The 23,869-nt window shown below is 43.5% G+C and overlaps 1 protein-coding gene across 9 annotated transcripts in view; it reads right to left on the bottom strand.

Annotated features, from left to right (window-relative positions):
* DYSF (dysferlin) overlaps positions 1-23,869 on the bottom strand; it is a 1,254,081-nt gene that overhangs the window by 892,082 nt on the left and 338,130 nt on the right. The window lies entirely within an intron of this gene.

The raw sequence follows: 23,869 nt of genomic DNA, 5'->3' as shown, positions 1-23,869 counted from the left end.
TAATATGAGAAGCTGTTTTTGTTCCCTGCAACTCTAGCTCCAACCTTCCTCCATCCTGACACTATCTCCTCATCCTTTGGCACAGGGGGCAGGAAGAGTGAACAGGTGAGTTTGGGTGGTGAAAGAAAGAAGTGGGAACATGGAAAATTGGAGGGGCGAGGTCTAGGAAAGGGCGGGAGGAGGCTTAAGTTCACGACAGAGTGACATTGGGAGTAGGAACAGATGGAGAAAGGAGAGTTGGTAGGGCTGTACACAGGTGGACCAGGTTCAAGATTTGTATTGCTTTCCATGCTGCTTGTAGCAATATCAAATGCTTAGGCAGATGGCAAAGAGTGTTCACTTTCTTTTCTTGCTATATGTTACTGTGGTGGGGTTACGAAAAATTAAATCAGCCCCAAACACTGTATGCATGATGTACTTAGCGATTTAAGCACACAACCTTTTTCATCACAGGCATAGTTGCAAAAACTAAAGACACGTGGCCATTTATAGGTTGCCAAAGTGTTCCTTGATTTTATGCAAAGATGGCTGAATCCCACACTTTGTCCAGTCCCCCTTTCTCATAGGGGTACATCTTAAGGGTTCAATAGTAGTAAAACAAACTGTCCATCTGGGAAGAGCATCCTTCTATCAGGAAATGATGGATGTGGTTTATTTAAATTTCTTAATGTGCTTTGCTCAGTAAAACACGTGTAATGTTTGGATTACGTTTAGATTATATAATTAGAAATGAACATTTCACAAAGAGCCAGTTTACAATTTTAGAGCAATTAAATAATTGTCATTTTTATTTGAATAGCTATTGTTGCAAAAATACACACCCACCCTCTGCTCAAGATAGCGGATTTTTTTCTTTTTCTTATGGTTGCACTGCTGTCAGCAACGGCTGGGGCATCTCTAGCAAACTTGCACCTGATAACATGACTTTCACCCACATGAAAATAGAGCGAGAGTGCAACGAGCTCCACAGTGAGAATGAGAGAGAGAAAGAGATACATTGCCGTATGATAATGTATGATAATGTATTGTTATTCCAACAGCATCAACTGCGGGGTGGACTGGGAACCAAAAGAGGCCCTAGAAATAATTTTCAAAGTGGCCCCATATTAAAACATTTTCGCCAAGTCCAACCCTGTTCCTATGAGAACATTTGAAAATACCACACAAAATATGTCCAGGGTGCAGAGGCCCACCGGGAAATCTCCAGAGTTCCCTATAGCCCAGTCCACCCCAGGGTGCTGCTGAAACCAGCTGGAAAGGGCAGAGGGGTCACACTCCATTATGAATCCTGCATCTTGCGCAGGAACTGGCGACAGGACATTGGCAAATAATTGAAAGGATTCAAGCCATTGAGCAGCAGTGTGTCCAGAGGGTCTTGGGGCTCAGAAGACTAGGTTAACCATTCTTACACGTTAAATTATTGAGAATTACCATCTACACAGGCTGCGCTTGATAACTATACAAAACCCCTGAATGTGGTAATTTAAATTACCACATTCAGGGGTTTTGTATAGTTATCAAGCGCAGCCTGTGTAGATGGTAATTCTCAATAATTTAACCTATTCTAAGGTGATAGTGGTAGATCACCTCACCACCTACACGACAGCAGCTCTAATATTACTTAACTTGCTTAAGAATATTTCTAGTGGTGCGCACTCCTGTTTTGGGCCCTACTCCCACAACCTCCTTTCTTCATTCTTACACGTTACCCACAATGTATAACCAAAATAACAGGGTAGGATCCAAACGGGGGTCCTTCTTCACTCCCCACGTTTTATGAAAGTAATCGAATAGCAGTTCCATGGACAAAAGCCAATCGGACTCGATGGAATGGGATTTACAAAATCTGCCGGCAGACACAATCTGGCAGTAATACCGCCAAACTGAGTGACGGTAAAGGTATACAGTTTGATGGTATCTGGGCACATTTTCCAACCAGACACCACAAAACTCCCAATGAAGCCCATCATTGTGAGATAATGGCCCCCCACAAAAATAGGGCTGCGATGAACTTGGGCACCATACAATGGGGAGGGATCATTAACCCAAGAGAAGATGACCCCTCCCACGCTCTATTAGGCTATTCGCACGTAGTACTGATAGACACATATGCTTTGGAGTTGTGGTGGTGATGTTAAAAATGATACTTTATTGGTGAGTAAATTAAAAGAGGTTGTATTTCGTAATACCAAATAGAAGGGTTATCTTTCTAAGGTTGGCATTTTAATTGTAAACTTGTTAGAACTGGAACAGTTTTTAATTATATAAAAGTGACAATTAATAAGCAATATAAGCATTGTTCCAGCATTGTAGCTATACATTTTTGCATTTAATTGGAGGTTGTTCGTCACGTTGAAGGTGCAGTTAAAAAAGATTCTGCCCAAGAGGGAGTGCCTTCTTGAAAGAACTCTGGTTCTTGAATGCAGAGAAATGTTATCTGTTATTTCTCTGTCATATCAATAGTTTTCGATTGCATTCATAGCTTACTGATTGGCTGAGAAGAGGTCACTAATGACCTCCACCTGTTCATTGTAATTAATCTACGGAGGCTTGACTCACCAATCAGACAATTCCTGCAGTGATTGTTCATTTGTACTATAGCCCATCCAGCTTTCCAATGCATACACTCCAAAGAGCAGAGCCTATTCATGTCAGAGATATATATTGAATTAAATTCACTTTGTAGATGAATATTTGAGATGCCTGTTTATAGAGGGAAAACAGGCTCTCACACGGCCAAGGATACATACAAATGGAAAGAACAACGCTCTAATTAGGTATCAAAGCAGGTGGCCCTGAAGAAGCCCAGCATTTCTTATTTTCATGGTAAACATGTAGAGCATGCTAAGCCATGCTCTAAAAAGGTGTTAGTGAAGATTAGGGACAAAGCAACATATATTTTCTCATTTGCAATAAATCTTGATTTCGATTATGTAGGCATTATGTAGGCAGCCGACTCGGAAATATTCCACTAAAGAGACAAATTATGCTCTTACCAACATTAACATTCTCACAACATTAACATTCTCACAATGTCATGCATTAGAGCCAGGTGAAGCAGATGAAAAGCAGTGAATGATGAGTGTAATGTTGATCAATTGGGCCTAATGAGGTCAGTGGGAAGGCACAATGCACTTCTGTTATGCAGCACCACCACCTCACACCTTCCCCCAGTCCCTTGCCCCAAATATGGGTACCGTCCCACACCCAAGGGCGTCAGTGAAAAATCTCAGCCTCCCCATAGCAAGTTAAAGCCATCATGCGCAGTTGTTGCTTCCAACTACAAACAATCCTGCACATCCTGCCTTATTTCACTGTCAATCATGCATACACAACAACTTCAAATAAAATATGCATAATTATAAATCATCAAAATAGGGCAAACCGGTCCCCTTTCAATGAGTGTGCAATATCATATGAAACACAGGTGAATTTATTTTAAAGAATTGTTTATAAAACAAAAAATTTAAATCATGTATAGATTTTATCAAAACACGACATTGAAATATGAAAATAGTACTCCTGAAGTGCCACAAGTCGCAGGTATGCTCAGGGCGGAAGCACAATCATCCGATGGCGCTATATCCACCCAGTCATCAAGGACCAGGTAGGTGGGAGCGATCCAAGGAACCATAACTGACTTATTTCACCATCGAGCACAAAACCGTGACAGTTATTGCCCTCGTACTCTCAAGACGATAGTGCAAGTGCAATAGTCTGTACCAACGACACAGTGATTACATGCCGAACAAACAAAGGTCCAAAATACGCCCACATGCCTCTCCTTCTGAGACTTCAAAGACACAGACACATCACCCCGGCCCTACTCGCGCCGCACAGGATCCAACCAAAGGGAGGATTGGAAATCTTTGTATTGTACGTTAATCACAAGGAAACTCATCTACGGGCCGACTAGGCTGTTAAGAAGCAGCTCCCAGCATTCTTAGGTTGACATGCTTGGTTTATTACAGCTTCTCAGGACACCTTCACAAGCAGTTACATAGTCCTTAAATGAGTTACATTAATAGGACAGAAACACTGGCAGCCCATCACCCAGGCTTCAGGCTGACTACCTGCCCAACATAGAACCTTCCCTCAGGCATTCCGACACTCAGACACAAACACTCCACATGACATCACAACATTCCTTCTGCATTCCCACTACAAAGCTAAGCCAGACACAACACATCTCCTCCCCTTACATTGGCACATTGCACAGAGCAACAATATATAACGCATACACAACACACCTCCCCTCTTCCGACAACAACACAGACATTACACAACACACCTCCATACACATCAAAATCATTCACACTGACTCACATCATCAGGGCAAGCACACAACATGTGCTCTGACACTCAAACACTCGCCTCATACCCGATGCGCTGGCCAGGCACACTAGGACCAACAGCTAATGTCACTGTCGCACTCCGGACCCTGATGGTGTGAAAAGAGTCATAGAAGGACACACAGTACAGCTAAACACAACCGCACGTGCACAACGAATAGAACACTACATTATTTGTGGTAAATAAACCACAAAGTCGGGGTAATACGTGACCATACAATGCCTAATACCACAGGCACGCCCAAACCAACCAAACCCAGGGACGCTACACCCGTACACACAAACCCCTAACCATTTGTGACTTATACTGCAGTCATAACCCTACACCTACTGGGGGCACTACCACCCAGATACCAAACCATTCCCCACGGATGACTGACTACAGTCAATCTCCAACACCTGGTGGCGGTACCACCTCACACAGTCATGCGTGGGATAACCATGCATAACTCATTACAGTCATGCCCCGACATATATGGTGGCGCTGTACCACCATATACCCACGTACACTGTTTAACCCTGTGCAACTCATCACAATCACGGCCATACTGTACTGGAGGCGCTACCCCCAAACACCACATAACGTGAATTCATGAATTCCGAACCAATCCAATCCTAATAGTCCATGTCGCAACTTAGCGACCTAAACGCTGAAAATCCTTATAGTTCTAGATAGTCCTAATAGTTCTAGACTCTAATACAATACAATAAATGTCATGAGCACATTTTCATATCCAATCCTAAAAGTCCATGTCGCTATAAAGTGGCCTAAATGCTGAAAGTCCTCTAAAGGTTAATCCTAGTCTTCAAACATGACCGACACCACTCACAAATAATCATGTGAAATCCATGCGGCAAACACCCATCCCATTACCTGACGCGGCCAAACAGAAATGCATTTGCTTAAAACAACACGTCAATGTCACCTCCTATGTCTCTACAAATCCGCAAAGTGTAACCATCCACTCTTAAAACACCAAATATCAGTGGCGCAACACACAGGGATAATATCACAAAAGGATACTTAAGTCCCTTCTCCTGAATCCTTAGAAGATAACCCGTCACCATCTCAGTGGTCTGTCCATCAGTTTTTAGACAACCAAACAGCACCTCGGCCCCCGCACCGTTCCTCCTTCGGTGGGGAGAATGATAGATCTCCAAGTCAGCATTGCATTTACAATACATAGACTTATTCCCTCTCCATGCTGCTCAGAATGCATAAGTAGTACTCCAACGGGGCATCGCATGCTTTCCCTTCGCTGGGTAGACCGCTACTTGAAAGGCCCGCCACAGTAGAACACAGTGCACACTCAACTACTGTGTGCAGTACTATTCCTCAATGAACGTTACTCTGCGTCCTGAACACGCAGCCCCACGCCTTTGGGTTCCTTACTCGGAAATCCCCATCATTTTTCACCCTTGACACGGTACAGCTGAATTGTTTAAGCCTCCATATTCTTGCAACTCCTGAAAGTTCGGCTTGTTTAAACCTCGGAAGCAATGATTCCTGCATCTCCTGAGCATTCGGCTCATTCGCCATCTCCGTTCACTTCCATACTGATGTCACCATTCCCTTGCCAGACACAAGGTAGTGAAGATCTCTGCTCACCCAACGGTCACTGTCTCTGGCATCTACTGACTCTGCGTTACGCGCCATGATCGCTTTACGCTTTACCAGTACAAAGGACACATCCTTTCACCCAGGCTTCATTTACTTTCATGTTCTTCATCATGGGGAGCTTGCCCTTGGTTTGCCTTGTCCCTTGCTTTACCTGCTGGGACATATGATTACACCTAATGGGACAGCTCTACTCTTCCTTTATGGGCAAACCTCCCACTTTACATTGAAAGAAACTACTTCCCACTTCACTTAACCGGGACAGCATCACTTTTCTCCCCATGGGCCAGCTCCTTTCTACATCCTATGCAGCATGACTTCTCATTTCATTACTAGGACACAGCTTCCTTTCATCTTCTGGCCCCGCTCCCTCTCCAGCCCCCGGGACTCAGCTCTCCCTCCAGATCATGAGCTGCTGGTCCCTCATGCTACGGGGTCTACGGGGTCTTTTTTCTCCCCTTTGGCGCCCTGGGTGATGGGTCTTATTTGTATTGGGGGCAGTGTTGTCCTTCTTCTTGTCCTTTCCTTTCATGCACCCCCTGCAGCAGGTTTCTTCAGCTTCCTACTTTTTCTTGCACTTGGGTTCTTCTTCTTTAAGACCGACTCGTCGCCAATGTTACAAAGCAGCTCCCAGCCTTCTTAGGTTGACATGCTAGGTTTATTACAGCTTCTCAGGACACCTTCACAAGCAGTTACATAGTCCTTAAATGAGTTACATTAATAGGACAGAAACACTGGCAGCCCATCACCCAGGCTACAGGCTGCCTACCTGCCCAACATAGAACCTTCCCTCAGGCATTCCGACACTCAGACACAAACACTCCACATGACATCACAACATTCCTTCTGCATTCCCACTAGCAAGCTAAGCCATAGCCATGACACAAACAGGCCACCACCAGAATGCTACAGCACAATAGCGTGGCATTAGTAACTGTGCCAAGACTCGTCCAGGTTGGTCTCCCAGCTCCACTTTAAAAGGAGTCGGAACAATAAGAACTTCACCCGGAGACAAATCAAAACAGTCAGCGTGACCTGAACCAAGATGTTCATCTTTGCGAATGCTAATTCATTTCTAATTCATCTATGCCTATGTTTAATCCACTATCATATTCACTACTCAATCTCTTAGCACCTTACGCTACTCACAGATATTGTTGCAAACGGCATCAAGCCGCCTACGAGCGTGCCACACTAATGAATCACACACACCAGCGCCTAACCAAGACTCGCAATGCTGAGATCTGAAAGGATAGGTCTTGGGTTTTCCCATTTGGATGAAACACACACCAGCGCCTACGCCCCTAACAAGGTAGCTTCCTACTCATACCTAGGACTCGGGTACTTTGAGTCTGCACGCAGCAAAAGCATTCGTATTTGCCCCTGCTTTTCCCTCTATCCTAAAAACAACTAACTGACAACTAACTGCCCCTTTTTGTACTGATCCACCTACCGACTCACCAAAATGTAGAGGAGAGCTACATAAAACCTCTTCACATTCAATTACATATAAGTGGTCATTGCAATACTCAGAGTCAAAATACAGCATGCAATCCTTATGATAGGTTATTTATAATGCACTTACTAGCCGGAGGTTTCTAAGCGTGGACCCGGGGATCGAACCTGTGTTGCTCCATATCATCTTGCTTCTAAGGCAAGCACGTTGCCCCTGAGCTATCCCCCCAAGTATTTTGGTGTCTAATCCTTAGACTATTGGTGGTCGAGGCCTGGACCCCACTGGGATTTTACAATATACACTGGGTGTGGGAGGCATAAGCTGGATCCACAAAAGGTGCCTGTGTCCCACAAATAGGGTAAATTAGACTTGGGATAAGGTAAAGTTTATCCTTGTGGTTTTAGAACATTTCTCTTAGGAGACCCAAGACATTGATGGTGTGTTGGCCAAAGCTCAGGGAGTGTCGGGGAACAGGGCCTGTGCCCCTGAGCATCCGATGAGCAATCAAGACCCACATTCAGAGTCCTGTCTTGAAAAGAACACGCATGCTCATTACATTCTATTCTGGTTGTTCCAGAATGTTGCACCTCCAAGCCCAGTGGTCGAAGTGGGTGGAAGCGTTTTGGGGGCGGTGCTCTTCTACTAAAGGTTTTACTGTTCCCATACTTTAATTTTAAAAAGAAATTCTTACGGAATGATTTTTTTTTCAAATAAAAGTTTAGGAAGCAATTCACTGCACTGAACATTGCCTTAAACAGCAGGCGCATATGTTTGTGGGTTTGTATAGTGCGTGGGCATGCAATGCGGTTTGCGGGGAGTGGGGCAGGCCAGCAGGGAACATAGTTCCACTACTTCTTTTCATACACTTGGACCACTGCCCAAGCCTGATCACCCATTTTCAGCTCCATTACACTAATACCATACCAGGCTATAAGAATGAAAGATTTATTTGTGACATAACTCCATCCACAATGGGCAGTACTCAGTTCTTTTGACACAAGTGAGCAAAAGATGTCTGTGAAGTTGAATATTTAATAATATTACTCTATTTGTGTTTCTGGGCAAATTACATGGGTAAATAAGGCTCTTCACACACCAGAATATTTGCGTTTTAGGGCCTTATTATGAAAAACCTGAAGGTATGCTCACTCCTACTCCCCTTGGATCCTCTTCTCAGGTGGCCAGGCGACGGCCATCATGTTTAGATCCAGATCCTGGGGGTGGACAAGCGACGGAGGATCACCTGGGTGGAGTGTCCTTGGCGATTGGCAGTGGGGCACCCACAGACGAGACATGGTATCCTCCATTCCCTATTGATGACCAAACTACCCCTCCCCCGGCCTATATAGGTTATTTTAAAGCTGATCTATTCAATTCCCTCCATATAACATTTAGCAATACTGAGACGAAGAAGAGCCAACTAAGAGTAATGAACACCACACACTTTCACCACTTTGGTACTGAGACGTGGAAGATGCCTGCAGGGAGCGGTCAGGCATGTCCCCATAATTATGGTCAGGCAAATCTCATTGGAGGCACACACCTGCAGCCTGTTAAAGGACTGCAGGTGTATAAAAAGAGATGGAGAGAGCAAAGCAGTGACCAACAGGGAGACCTGTGTGCAAGAGTCGAGCAGGGAGCCCAATTTGGAAGGAGGCTGCCGTGGTTTGTCCTGCAGTGCAGCCAGGATGCCAGCAGAAGACCTAAAGGACTTGTGGTGCCTGGGAGGAGCTGGGCCATGAAGGAATTCCAATTTTTGAATCCTCCGTGATCGAAGCCGTGGTGCCCTAGCTACAAGCGGAGAAGAGGCAAGAAGGAAGCTGTGAACGTCTGCAGAATCTGGGCAGAGCTGACAGTAAGAACTCGAGAGCCAAGAGAGAATGAGCAGAGCCTGCGAGCAAAGGTATATGATCGCGTGAGGCTGAATACCGACAGCGCAGCTGTCCGGAAGGAACGTATAAGACCGGCGAGTAAAGAAAGCATGTCACTTGGACCGAGGTGCTCCTGGGGCTGGTGGGAATGAGAGGCAAGCGCTGAATGAGTGAAATTGTATATAATTGATGAAACAAACTTGAGGTCGCAGGTTGGGTGAAATCAAAAGGGCAACAGCAAACAGAATAATTGCGAGAGAGCATAACAGAAAGGTGATAATGGAGTGAAATCACACTTATAATTAAATAGTCTGGCAAAGAGCAAGGATTGGTCCAAGTTGTGTGATACAGTGTGACAAAGCCAAGAGGCTAACAAGGAAAGGCCAAGTGAAGGGGAGCATCCACATAGGAACAAAAGCAGAGCAAACTTTGTGGATATGAAGGACTATGGTTGCGTGACCTGTGATGGGTGGACCGTGTGGTCTGACAACTGTGCCTAGACCAGTGAGCCCAAAATGGTGAAAGTCAAATGGTGAAATAAACCAAAGAGTGCTGTTAGTGAACTAGTAAAACAAGCCAGAAGGAGGGTCAAGTGGACCTATTTTGTGTTGAGCATTGAAAGATTGAAACTAGTGCAAGTGCTACATTGAAATCTTGGGGTAGTGAGATTTGAGGAATTGCAAATTCTGTCTTGAGGATGGAGCCTCAATATCCCCTTTCTGTGTGAACTGTGTTACATTGAACGTGGAAAAGGCAATCTTGAGATTTTTTTGTGGAACTCTCTTGAACTTGGGGAAGGGAACCCCAAGTGGACTAAAGGTAACTTGAGGCTTTTTTGTGGAACTCTCTTAAACATGCGGACGAGGAGCAGAAAAGAAAGCTGAGAGCTTGAAGAAGATCAGAACTTTATGTTGATCATCATTTCTTTTATTGACAGCCCTACACATTGTTTAGCGTTAATTGTGAAGGCAAGGATAGGTTTTGGACACAAACTGTTAAGCTGAACTCTTTGACTCACACTTTCCTTAGTTTCGTTCTGGTAGGGAAACCCCACCTTAGCATAGGGCTAGTTAGGCCTTCAACGATTCTGACATTTCAGCTAATAATTCAATTTATTTTTGAATTTTGAATCTTTTGTCTTGTCTTGCTTCGTGATGCCTTCACATATTACAAGTTTTTTTGCAAGTGGTGCTAAAACTTCCAGTAATTACCATTACTGGGGGTTATATGACGCCGCCAAATTCCAAGTTTGATTTTAAAAACCCTTAATTTGCCTGCCTTCATGTGGCAGCAACCTCCACATATTAGCAGTACGGAAATAGGTAATTACCACATGCTGTAAATACCAGGCCCCAGTGAGTCCAATGGGACTCCAAAATGACTAAGAATCAAGCAGACCTTTCCAAAGGGGTCCCTTATGCTTGACAAACGTAACTACACATCACACAAACTCCAGATGCAATACTCCAAAGGCTTCCCCTATGAACTACGGCACATGCTACAGATACGAAAGCTGCCATTGGTACGACCACCGGAGAAGATTCTAGAATGTCGCAGACTGCAGGCAGTGTCAATTTAAACATGTCCATGCCAGCCAAAGACTGACACCTGTCAAAGATGCTTAACAATTGCACAGGTATTTTTAAGTTTGCATACATTATTCTACTATTGTTTGGGGTGACTTGTGTGCTGATGGTTTACTAAAAGCTTTGGATGAACTACTGTATATATCCTGCAGAGGATCAGCACAGCATTTAGAAACAGAAAGCAAGCGCCAAAAGTATTGGTGCCTCAAGCCCTGGGTTTGTATCTCTCCAGCTCTGAAATCCCTTCATTGGCTCCCAGTGGATGCAAGGATTAAATTTAAAACCCTTTGCATTGTCCACAAGGCTTTCTGGTGCCTGGGTCCAAAATAACTTCAACTATCCCTCCGTAAATACCTCCCCTCTCGAGCCCTTCGGTCCTCTACCTCTAACTCCCTCAGGGTCAGTCGTTTTACAAAGAAATGTGATGGAGGTAGATCTCTGTCTTCAGCTGGGGCCTCCCTTTGGAACTGCCTCCCTGCTACCTTGAAACTTGAGGAGAAACACCTAAGGTTCTGGAAGCTCCTCAAGACCTTCCTCTTCGCTTCTGCCTTTGCCCCGCTTCTCCCCTGCTGATCTGCCTTCTCCCTCGGCACTGTGCACCTGGCCACCCTCTGTCCTTCGGGCCCAGGTACCTGCTCACCCTGCCACCCTCTTGCACTGCCTCGTGGCCACCCCTTGCACTGGGGCCTGTATCTGTACCCATACAGTCCCCCACCCACTTTTCTTCTGCAGTTATCAGATACACCCTATCTGACTATACCTAGCACCTTCGCCTCTTACAGGCTGCACTACCACCTCTAACACCCTATTTAATTATTTATTTACTTACTATTTATTTTGTTCTCTCCTATACTCTGCACTTTCCCCCTTTGCCTTCCCCATGATCTTGCACGTTCTCAATGTCTCTTGGCCCTGTAAGATTGTTATTTTTGATTCTCCCTTGTTCCCCTCCCTTCGCCTGGTCGCGCTCGCAAACACCTGTGTATGAGCGCGATATAAATAGTATATCATATATCATATCGTAATTTATTGAATGCTTCAAACAAGCTTACCTTGGGGTAAAGTGACGGCACATCCTGTCAGTGGCATCCTACGCAACCTGCGCATTGCCACATTGGTGCAGGTCGGGTGGAGGGCACTGGAAAGATAACTGCGCTCAATGGCAAGGGCACATCATTGTTGAGTGCCTTCTTGATGTTGAGTGAGATAACCAGGACATGGCATGGAGCCTTTAAAAGATGACAAATTCTGCCTAACGCCACTCAGAACTTAAAGTCAGACAAGACTTACGGCATGAAAGCATGCCACCCATGGCATAGGAGGTGGCACAGACAGAAGAGCCATCAGCCCAGATCCCATTGTTCTCTCCTTTCAGGACAGCCCAGCCAGGAGGACTCATTTCTGTGTTTGAGGATCCTGGAATAGAACTCATCAGAGGGGTCAAGCAATCCATGCAAATGTCCTCTGAACAAAAAGGATTCTTGAGAAGAAGCGAAGGGTGCACTTTTCATCACAAAGAGAGTGGCCTCATGAAACAAAATCTGGCACTCCACACAGCACTCAAAAATATAATACAACGAAATTGCCATTCAGTCCATCAGAGGTGCCTTAATGCCCACAAAGCATCACTGCACATGTTGACTATCAGGGTATGCTGAGCACAAGAAACAGCAAACTATCTGGCGCTCACGAATTGAAGCATTATTAATGCAAGTCTCGTCTGGGGCTAATACTTCCCTTACTCTAGTTGGAATCCTCACTCTCCATGAAACTCAAGGCTGCAGATTTTCATGTAATGATCCTGGGCCATCATCCATCTCAAGCCCTTTAAGGACTCATTCAGTCTTCACCCTGCAGTCACCTTTTAACACAACAAAGTAATTGTAACGCAGAGTTGTGCCACAGGTGGAGGCGATACCCAGAAGAGTGTAGCCGTGTCTAGAGAATAGCAACACCAGCGGCACCCCAAAGGAAATGGACAGAGTAACAAGCTCCACCAGTAGAGCAGGCGCAGGGAAGGGTGGCTGGGAATTTATGAATCAAACTCCATCCTCTCTTGAGAGAGCCCAAGGGGTCACTAGTAGCGAGCATATAGAATGAGGCCTCATGGGACCAGGGCCCACAATCAGCATGGTCCCTGGGGTGCACTGTGCTTTATCTGTTTAACGTGTCTGCCTGAACCAGGCCAAACCGTCCCTACCCCAGCAAAAAATCAATGGAGGTGCCAAGTATAGCCTCACAAATGCTTTTTCTGGAGATCTGCGCCAAGAGCGTAGTGGCATAAGATGCCCCCAAGACAACAGCACAATCATGCTGATTCAGCGGCAAGCACAATTGTCATAATGGCCCAGTAAGTGTGTCTGTGGGTGTACCCTCATGCTCCTGGCAAATCCATTGGAATAGAATGGCACTGCTGCCAGCTCCAACACCCTCCAACCCTCCACACACAGAAGAACTGGCCAATGAGGGAAAATAAAGAGGAAAGTATTTTCCCTCATTTTTCCCCGCTGAGAATAGAGGCATCAATGTGTTCTTCTTATGAAAGATGAGAAGATGGTGCTATTCTGTTTTTGAAGTTATTCTCAAAACAGGCTTTTGCACAGCCACAATTTGCACTGAACGTTGCAACAGCCTCACATTCCTAAAAGAAGTTGCATTTTTGAGGATGTGATCATGTCTTATGAAGAGTACTCTGGGGTGGCAATAACTGGAGCTGTGGATATTTCTTCATTCAAATCATTGCAATATCATGTCTGCTGTCCATTCTAGTTCCTGATTGCCGTTCTGTGCTTCTTTGAGGCACTGCAGGAGCAATATTGTGTATGCTGCATAGTCTAGAATCAATGCTATGCAGTAATTGCACAACCCTAGGAACCTTCGCATGTCCTTCACTGTCCCAGATCTGGACGAGGCAAGCACGGATGCTGTTCTATCTGGTAGGAATGCTGCTGCTGGCAATGCTGGATTTTGGCCCCATTGACCGTGTACCTCTTTTGGTCCGGGAGTTGTAGGAAAGTGATAGAGTCTTTTTGGAAGTCCTGCTCACTGTCGCTATACACAAGCAAGTCGTCCACGTAATGGATGACCATGCTAGGCACTTGGATGTTTCCTAGGTTAGCATGTAATATTCTGTTAAAGATGCGTGGGCTTTCGCAGTACCCTGGGGGGAAAACAAGTGTGTTCATAGCGCTTTCCACCATAGGTCAAGGTGGTAAGGTACTGTGAGTCAGGGTGCAAGGGTATCGAAAAGAAGGCAGTCTTTAGATCTACCAGCGTAAAGTGGGTCGCTTCCTGTTCCTGTCGCTTGCCTGTTTGCCTAGGTAGCATCACCTACCTAGGCAAACAGGCAATCCTTAACATCTCTCTGCTTCACCTAGTGATAGCCTTGGAGTAGTGATCAAGGCTAGCTCCTAGGAGTGACACAGGGTAGGAAAGAATTAAGGGTAACACAGAATTTACTTTGATTAAAGGATTTTCCACATAGAGGTTCATGAAAATATACATTATATCTCTTGAAAGGTAGGTACCGTATGTATGCTTGTTGCAGGTATATAATTCAGGTAAAAAAAATCTCAGGACTTCAAGGCTACAAGGCCCAAGGTCATACGGATCTTAGATTACCTCATTTAACATACGGTGCGTGGTATTACCGTAGGGCCTGCTTTCATTAAATGTGGTCAAGTCTTTGAGTGAGAGAGATGGATTGTACTTTCCTTGGCTGATTCTGTATGATCACAATGGTAGATATAGGACACCAAGGTAAACACTCGCTTGAGGACCTCATCTCATCATCATTTACTTTTCTATGCACATACTTAGTATGATAGCAGCAAATGTTTGTCTCCTCCCCCTCCCTTTACTTGTTCCCCCTCTCCAGCACTATCTAAAATGTCAACAGGCCCAGTACGATAGTCCCTTGTTTTGTTCCTCTCCCTCTTTTCTCCTCCCCTCCCTCACCTCTTGTTAATCTCCGGCTTTACCAGAAATGTCATCAGGCCTAGTACGGTAGTCACCTGTCTGTTTCCCATTTCCTTCCTATATGTGTTTTAGCTCTTGTACTATCTGAAATGTCGTCAGGCCGAGTACGATAGTTAATTTCACATTCTTGCTGTTCATGGCCTGTACGAATGTGATTGTATTTTCCCTTGTTCCCTCCCTTGCCGTGAAGCACTTTGAAACACGTGTATAGGTCCTATATAAATAAACTATCATATCTGCACTTTTCCAAAATGAACAGACTGGCGGGAATTCTGAGGTCAGGTTTTTCAATCACAGCAGATTTATATTCTGGTTCCGATAGAGATGGATGGTCAACGGCAGTGGTTTCTGTGTTCCACTGGTCCAGCTTAGGCTGCAGCTCCATGCACACAGGAAGAAGAGAATACGATCAGAAGCTGCGGTGTGGTGCAGCTTTGTGGTTTGTTGGAGGCATGCTCCAGAGGCAGGAGTACAGCCACAGCAATTCAGGTAAGATGCATAGACCTCCAATTAGAAGTATTACTTTAGGGTTCTTTTAGGTTTGTAACTTACATTCCTCAGCCTTGGCTTTTATTGGTTGCCACCTCCTGTGGAATTCACGCATGGACAGATCATCAAGGCTTCCTGAGGGCAGGAGATGTCAACAGGGTCGGACTGGGCCATAAAATTGTTGCGGGCACCAATGAAAAAGTGGCCCACAGTTGCAAATGGCTATTCATTCCTTTTGTGACACTGTTTGAATAGTACCCAAGGGAGAGTTTTTTGATAAAATGTGATGCAAACTGTGCATTTTAAAGAATATTTTCTTCAGCAATTCTGGTCAGAACTACTAGCTGCTTAGTGACATAACTCATCAAACTGGCCCACATTGGCCAAATAAGTGGCCCACTTTGACCAAATAAACCTGTCCACACCAGTATTTTGTGTTTTTGGTTCAGTCATGGGCCTATTGCCCTATAGGCCAGTCCAAGCCTGGTTGTCAAGGACGTGAGTCGCAGCTGTTCCCACTACGTCATGAGAGAAGAGTATCATGTCCTGGTCCCCTTCTGGTAACAGTTTATGGGTTCAGGCATGATGTCCTCTTAAACCATCTTCAGGTTGACATTTTCCTCCATATTTTTCAACTTGTCCAAATGTGTCACAAGAATAGAGAGTAGATTCTCTTCTTTTAAGGGTTTATGGGTCTGGGAAGAGAACCCAGAGCCTGATAACAGAGTTTTACATCGCGGTTCGCAGGAGCACACCTGTGGGGTGCAACTGGCTGGATTCAAAAGTATTCACAGAAAGGCTTCGAACAGCCAGTGGAGTCCACAGAGCTACACGTCCGAGCAGGCTCAAGTAAGAAAAGAGACCACCTGTTATATTTTGACCAAGAGAGATTTATGGTTTCCCAAAGGACACAAACAGGGTTTGCGTTTCGGGTTGTTATCTCTCCCTGAGCAATCATTTTCCTTACTGTGGGATAGTTATTTCCTCTGGGAATTACTAGGCCTAATAAGGCATAGCCAGGAGATATTACACAGCCACATTAGTGGCTGTGTAGTTATGGTTAAGTTGCTTATCCCATAGGAAGATCACTTTTTGGGTGGCTTATAACTTTGCTCCCTCTGGAAGAATCCTCACCAAACTTTGCACAAAAAAAGTATATGGCCCACTCTGAATCTTTTTGCAAAGTTTGGTGAGATTTGGTCCAGGGGGGACAAAGTTATAGGGGGGGTCCCAAAATGTATTTAATACTGGGAAAAAACGTTGCTCACGCCTACAGCCCAAACCGCTGGACGGATTTTCACCAAATCTGTGGCGGAGCGGCGGCTTGGTCCCGAAAGCGTGCTTTTGTTAATATCCGTGTAAATCCGTCCAGTAGTTTTTTTTTAAATGACCAAAACATGAGGCAAAAAAATTAGTGATATCTATGTCCGCTCCGTGGACTCACTTCCCTGTTCGGTCCGCAGACTGGCCTCTGGCTGTACTGTCTGCAGACTGGCCTCCGATTGGCCAGAAAATTCGCTGACTTTTGCAGCTAGTAGGAAAACGTGAAATGCGTCGGTTTTCCTGAAGCTCCCGCCATCTTGGATTCGTGGACTTTTTTAGGGTCTGCGGACAGCGTGGTGAAAACATTTTTTAAAAAGCAGCATTTCACTAGTCAAATTCAACAAACAATCTCTGGGAATGCGGGGGGGTGAGTATTGGATTGGATATGGCCATAAGAATCCAAAAAACGGGTTGTTTCACTGCTGAAAGTCCACGAACACTCCAAATGTCCTGGGGCAGTGCTGTGGTGTTCGCGGACACTTCAGATGTCCTAGTACATCTCTACCTATTTCTGCATTACAGGGTTGGGGAAAGGCAGTTTTTTGATGGCTTATAACTTTTGCGCCATCCAATGAAACTGCATGTAATTTTGCATTTCTATTCTAGGACTAATCCTGAATGGTTTTGCAAACTTTTGTGGGATTCTGTCAAGAGGGGGCATAATTAGAGGGGGGGTCCCAAAATATTGTAAAGGCATCTAAATGTGGTGTCATTTGACGAAACTGCACAACATTTGGCAAAACGATTTTGGATCTAGATATACATGGTTTTCTAAAGTTTGGTGGGATTTTCTCAAGAGGGGGCAAAATTAAGGGGGTGTCTTAACATTTTTAGATGGCTTATAACTTTGTTGCTATTTTACGAATGTAAACAAAGGTTTTGAGAATAATTATAGACCCAACCTTCAATGTTTGTGTAAAGACTAAATGGATTTTGTCGAGTGGGGGCTAAGTTATATGACTATTGTATGTACAAACATTTTGACACTTTAAAAAAAATAAAACATGGGCGGCTTGCGTGCAAACTCGTGAGGATCATTGGCAAGGACATTAAAGCATGGTTTTGCAAATGTGGCCATGTTTTATTTTTTTACAAGTGTAATAATGTAGGTACAAAAAGTAGTCATATACCTTTGGTGACTGAGGTATAGCCTGTGGCCGTGGGCAGTAGCCAGATTGTCTGGGTCATGACGCGGACAATCTGACTACTGGCCATGATCGCTATGGACGAAAAATGGTGTTAAAGTGGCTATGTCTACCTGGGACCGTCTATGTGGTAAAGTTATTCGAAGGTAGGATAGGTTTGAAAGGGAAAAAAAAGTGCTTGTGGTAATATGTTTTTAGGGTTTTCCAGGTTGCCATGACAACGGAAGAGGGGCTGTGTACGGAGCCCCACCTTTTCTTTCCATGTTGGCTATCTTGTAAAATTATTTTCCTTCCCACAGCTGGACGCCGAAGGCATCCCGCTGTAGGAAGAATATTCCTTCCTTCTTACAGCAGAAGAATCCTTCCTTCTTTATAGGAAGAAAAATCTACGTTTTAGCACCCTGAGTTCCCGCTTTGGGAACCAGGGGTGCTAATGGCCTTTATCCCCAATTTCAGGGCCTGCAATGGACAATAATGGTCCATAGCCCTCCTTATTTATTTATTCATTTATAACGCACCAATGCCCGCAGACATCAGGCTGTGTGGTTACAGTATTTGTTGAGGAAGAGGAGGTGGAGGAAGACAGCTTACTACTTGCTGAGAAAGCAACAACCTTTCTAAGAGCATTGCGGTCATTGAATTTGGTGTGGCGGCGCATGGACATGGTCCCATAGGAGTACTGTCCAGGTAGTCTGCGACTGAGTGCACTCAGTGCATTTCACTTTGGTAGCTTTAGCTTTTGGTACACTCCCAATAGTAGCAAAGAACTGGCACACCCATGATACGATCTTTGTGCTACAAGGTGTGCAAGGGAAATTTTGAAGTTGAAAGTTCCTAGATCAGTAGAAAATGCAGTCCCGAAAAAGGATGGATCTTATCGTGAAGTGTGGACGGGTTCTCGGACACGTCATCATGCCGCGCACCAGTGTATGGTCATGTGGCACTGTCCGGAAGGTCCGCAGTGAAGTCAGATCTTCGTAGACGTCTACGGATGCAAAACTAGTTGAAATAGTTGCAAAAAGTGTATAGAAGTGTTAAAAATTATTCTAGAAGGTGGAAAATGGCAGCGTTTTAAGGTGACACTTTGTAAATATTGTTATATTTGGTAAGTATGATATTAGTAAGTTGTAGGAAAATAGCATGCACTGGTAAAAACCCATGAAATTCACTGAAAAAAACATTGTAAAAGGGACGTTATGGTTAAGTTGGACTAATAAAAACCTACGAAATTCAATGAAAACACTTTGTTAAAGGGACGTTATGGTTAAGTTGCACTTATAAAAAAGTATGAAATTCAATGAAAAACTTTGTTAAGGGGACCTTATAGTTAAGTTGCACTAATAAAAACCTATGAAATTCAGTAAAAACGTTGTTAAAAGGACGTTATGGTTACAAGTAAAATGTCCTGGGTGTTAGTCTTAGCAGTGTACGGTGGTGGTGCGAGTTATGGTTGCTTAGCTTACCACAACTGGCGAATTTCAGGGTTTTTTCAATTTTACTTGTAACCATAACATCCTTTTAACAACGTTTTTTACTGAATTTCATAGATTTGTATTAGTGCAACTTAACCATAACGTCCCTTTAACAAAGTTTTTTCATTGAATATATATATATATATATATTGTAACAACTAATATGGAAGAACAAGATAAGTCCATCATCAACCTCTCCTCCCACCCCCTCTCAGACGACCAACTTAAAATTCTGAAACTTGGCCTCAACTTTTGCCCGACGAGCCATTACAACTATGCAGAAACACGCATAGACTTTGACAAATATATGCGTAAAGTTAGGCTCAAAAAGTTTTTTGCCATCAACCCGTCTAAAATTACAAGTCCAGAGATTCCAGAGGGTCACACATCTGTTTCCATTGAAGACATGACCACATTTGGTAACCTCATAAGCCTGGGATTGGGTAGTGCACCATCTGATGACAACATAGATCTAGACTGGCATTCCATGAATATACATACGGATTGGCCAGGAACTAGTCAATTGTAAATCGAGATTTAATCCCATGTTTAATCCGGGAGGACACATCGAAGCATTTCAGGATCTAGTCATTAATGATTTAAGAAAAATCAGAAAGACCAAATACAACTACAGGGATAACCTCACACGTCATGAACTCGGTGTTTTGAAGGATCTTAGTATGTTGTCAGACTGCATTATCAAACCATCTGATAAAGGCACGAATATTGTGGTGATGAACCGTGTTGATTACATCAAAGAGGCGGCGAGACAACTCAATGATCAATCCTGCTATGCGAAATTGGGTAAGGATCCCACTGCAGGCATGAATATGAAACTTTTTGACTTGCTGAATACATATAAAGACCAGGGTTTACTAGACGAAGATATGTGCAAGTACTTGCATCCAAAATTTCCAATAATGCCTACAATCTATTTTTTACCTAAAGTACACAAGAATATGAGGAAGCCCCCAGGACGCCCCATTGTAACACTCTGTGGGGCACTATATGAGAACACCTCAAAATTTGTGGACGAGACTTTGGTGTCCTTCGTAACGATGCTTCCTTCTTATTTGAGAGACACCAAAGATTTTCTGAATAAGATTGATGGAATCACCTGGGAATCAACATACCTGCTCACCACTTTAGATGTAGTCTCCCTATACACCTCCATAAGACATGAAGATGGGTTACGGGCCTGTGAATATTTTCTCCACACTAGGTCTATGAATTTTCTATTACATAGTCGCATGATATTGGATATGATTCACCTTTGTTTAACCAATAACTGTTTTATATTTGATAAAGAGTTTTACATACAGCTCCAGGTCACTGCAATGGGGACAACTTTTGCTCCTTCGTACGCCAATTTATTCATGGGTTGGTGGGAGAAGTTTGTAGCTTGGGGTTCAGAGTACAATGGCTATACATCTAAAATTGTACTCTGGCTGAGGTATATAGATGATCTATTTATTATCTGGGATGGAACCAGCTCCGAGTGGTTAGATTTTGTGAAGAAACTTAATACCAATGAATTGAATCTGCAGTTTACAGAAAGCCACAACAAGACTGCTATTGTGTTTCTCGATATTCTTGTTAAAGTGGCCTCTGAGGAACTTGTGACGGAACTTTATAGGAAACCCACAAGTTCCAATATACCACTCCTTGCGAAGAGCAATCATCCCACCTCCCTGAAATGGTCTATACCATATGGCGAATTTATCCGCATAAGAAGGAATTGTTCTAGACTGGAGACTTTTGATGCAGAATGCGGATATATGGCTCATAAATTTAAACAGCGAGGTTACCCCAAGAAGATATTGGAACGAGCATATCACAAAGCAAGGGACCAAGACCGCTCTTTATTATTGACAACTACAGTGTCACCATCATCACAAGAATGTCAGAGTGAAACACGCCTTATTCTTACTTATGGTACGCATTCTCAGAACATACGACAGATTATGAGAAAACACTGGCATGTTCTACAATTGGACGAAAACTTGGGAGGGATCCTGGAAGATAGGATGAACATTACATTCAGACGTTCTGCCTCACTTAAAGACAATCTTGTCTCTAGTTTTATGAGTCCTTCCTCGCTTTCAAGAGGCTCTACCTGGCTACATACATCAAATATAGGCTTTCAAAAATGTAGGAAATGTAAGGCCTGTCTGTTTGCTGAGAATGTCTCCAGTTATGTTCACCCTATTTTGGCCAAAAGTATTCCCATCACATCGCGAATCACCTGTGACACTGAGTACGTTGTTTATGTGCTCGCGTGTCCATGTGGCAAGTGGTACGTTGGGAGCACCATAGGAAGACTTAAGCTGCGGATGTTGCAGCATATTCGAGCTATTGAAAATGTTGATGCATCATATCCTATGGCCTTACACTTTAAAGAAGTACATGATGGTAAGCTAGATGGCTTGACATATTTTGGCATTCACACCATAGCCAAACACCCCAGGGGTGGAAATAGAGAATTGGCACTGAGACAGTTGGAAACTAAATGCATTCTTGATCTTGACACGAAGAAACCAAGAGGTCATAACTTGGATGAAGAACTTCATACCTTTCTAGGGACCTAATGCTAATACTTATCTTCCCTCCATGATGTTATCAAGAGCTATATAGTTGCCCTTTTTTTTTTTTTTTTTTTCCCCCCTTTTTTTTGGCATGTACAAAAGATAAACCTTCCATTCTGTCTTACCAACACCACGGAAACCTGTACATGCCAGTGGTCCTGCTGCTTTCCCCTTAGGGTTTGAGGTATTGTTTGATTCCGCACTGCTTTAATTTAGGGCCCCCCCCCTTTTTTTGGGTTTATTACATAGATTATTCTATAGGGCTCATTTGAGTACGTATTCTTTTTCCCTACCCCTAGTACAGCAGAGGTTATATTTTTGTTTTTAGAAATGTGATGTATTGTTTTTCATCATACTTTTTTCTAATCTTGTTTCATGAAAGTGCGCCTAGGTTTCATACATAATTGGGTATCCTCTATTCAGTCTCTGTTTTGTTATCCCTTTTCTTTTCTTGCCTTTTTATATATCTCTTTTGCACCTAACAAATGATTTTCTGAATTGTAGACCCACAATTATTATATGCTGTGCAAGTATGTTGCTTTCCACTATGCTGACCGTGTGAAATATTTTTAAAGATTGAATCTCTGGTTTAATGTGTATATTGAAAATTAATTAATTTTTTGCTATTTTGCACAAGTTGAATGTTTACGGGCATTATGCACTTTACATTAGGCACTTGGCACTTTATGCAAGACATGCACTTGGCACTTTACAGCAACAAGGCAACTAGCACTTTAGAGATTAGGACTAGTTCATTAGGAACCATGCTTCAAGGTTGGTGTAGTCCTATAATTTTGCATAGGGCAATACACCCAACTCTATTTAGTTACACAGCATATGTTTAATTGAGAATTGCATGTAACATTGTTTGTGTATTTCTTTGCCTACAATGAAATATAATAATGGGTCTCTCTAGCAAGACATTAAGCTATGGCAGTAAAATGACATATACACATGGGGTGTTGAATGAGCATATATTTTGGAGGTTGCTACTAATAGTTATGTAAGCGAAACGAGAATTATTATATGCATTTTGGGTTTTAACATGCTCTTAATATGTTTTTTCTCCCATTTGGAACGTGACGCACTAAGCGCTAATTATCCATTTGGTTATGTAAATTATATTATGTGAGATGCTCGATAACTGTCCATTTCGGTTTAACGACTGAGCAAGTGTTAATCATGCATGTTTTATCGCTGAGCAAGTGAATTCATATACTAAGTAGCATTGGAAATGTGCTCCAACATTGTGGTAATCACTGAGCTTCTTTATACATTCAAAGATGTCTGCCACTGAAATGCAATTCAACCACAGTGTTTGAAAGGGATACTTTCTATCTGACACAGAGATCATAGAGACTAAGTACCCTTTTTAAAGTCACCTTGTTTATGTTTGCACTTTCTAACGTGATCAAGCGGTCTGTGTACCGTGAAACGCGTCGTTTTCTGGTTCTTTTTCCTTACCATGCTGACATAAAGAATAAAGCATTGTCAGTCTGGATCAACATTGGTGTGCTTTTACCTCTTTGTAGAGAGCTACTCAGGCATTCTCTACTGTTCTTGGGAGTGCATTTCCGCTGACTTTTTTCCCGGTTCGTTCCAGGATCTGGGAATTGGTTTTTTCTTCAAATATATATTTATATATATATATATATACACATATAATTTTTTTTCTAATTTCATTTTGTTATCCTCAATGTATCATACCTTTTTAGGAGTGTGCTTTGCAACGTTTTATCAACGAGGCCTGGCTCTCCGTGGCCTCTACAGATCCCCTCTGTTGCTGTTTTTCTTTTCTCAAGATCTCACAGCCGCGGCCCGAGTCTACGCGGTGTCGTGGTGTCATGTTGTGGCGAGGCTGGCCGTAAGCTTTGCCTCATTGATATGAGCAAGGCTTGCCAGGGCTCAAGTCCTAAAATAAAAAGTGGGAGGACTCATTAACATGCCAATTGAATGTGGGATCACCAGAAATTAGCATGTCAAGGTGCCCTCTG

Source organism: Ambystoma mexicanum, chromosome 6q, assembly GCF_040938575.1.
Source record: "Ambystoma mexicanum isolate Mex_15411 chromosome 6q, UKY_AmexF1_1, whole genome shotgun sequence".
NCBI classification, from domain to species: domain Eukaryota; kingdom Metazoa; phylum Chordata; class Amphibia; order Caudata; family Ambystomatidae; genus Ambystoma; species Ambystoma mexicanum.
Note: the sequence above shows the minus strand (reverse complement) of the source record. Positions and strands in the feature narration are given on the sequence as shown.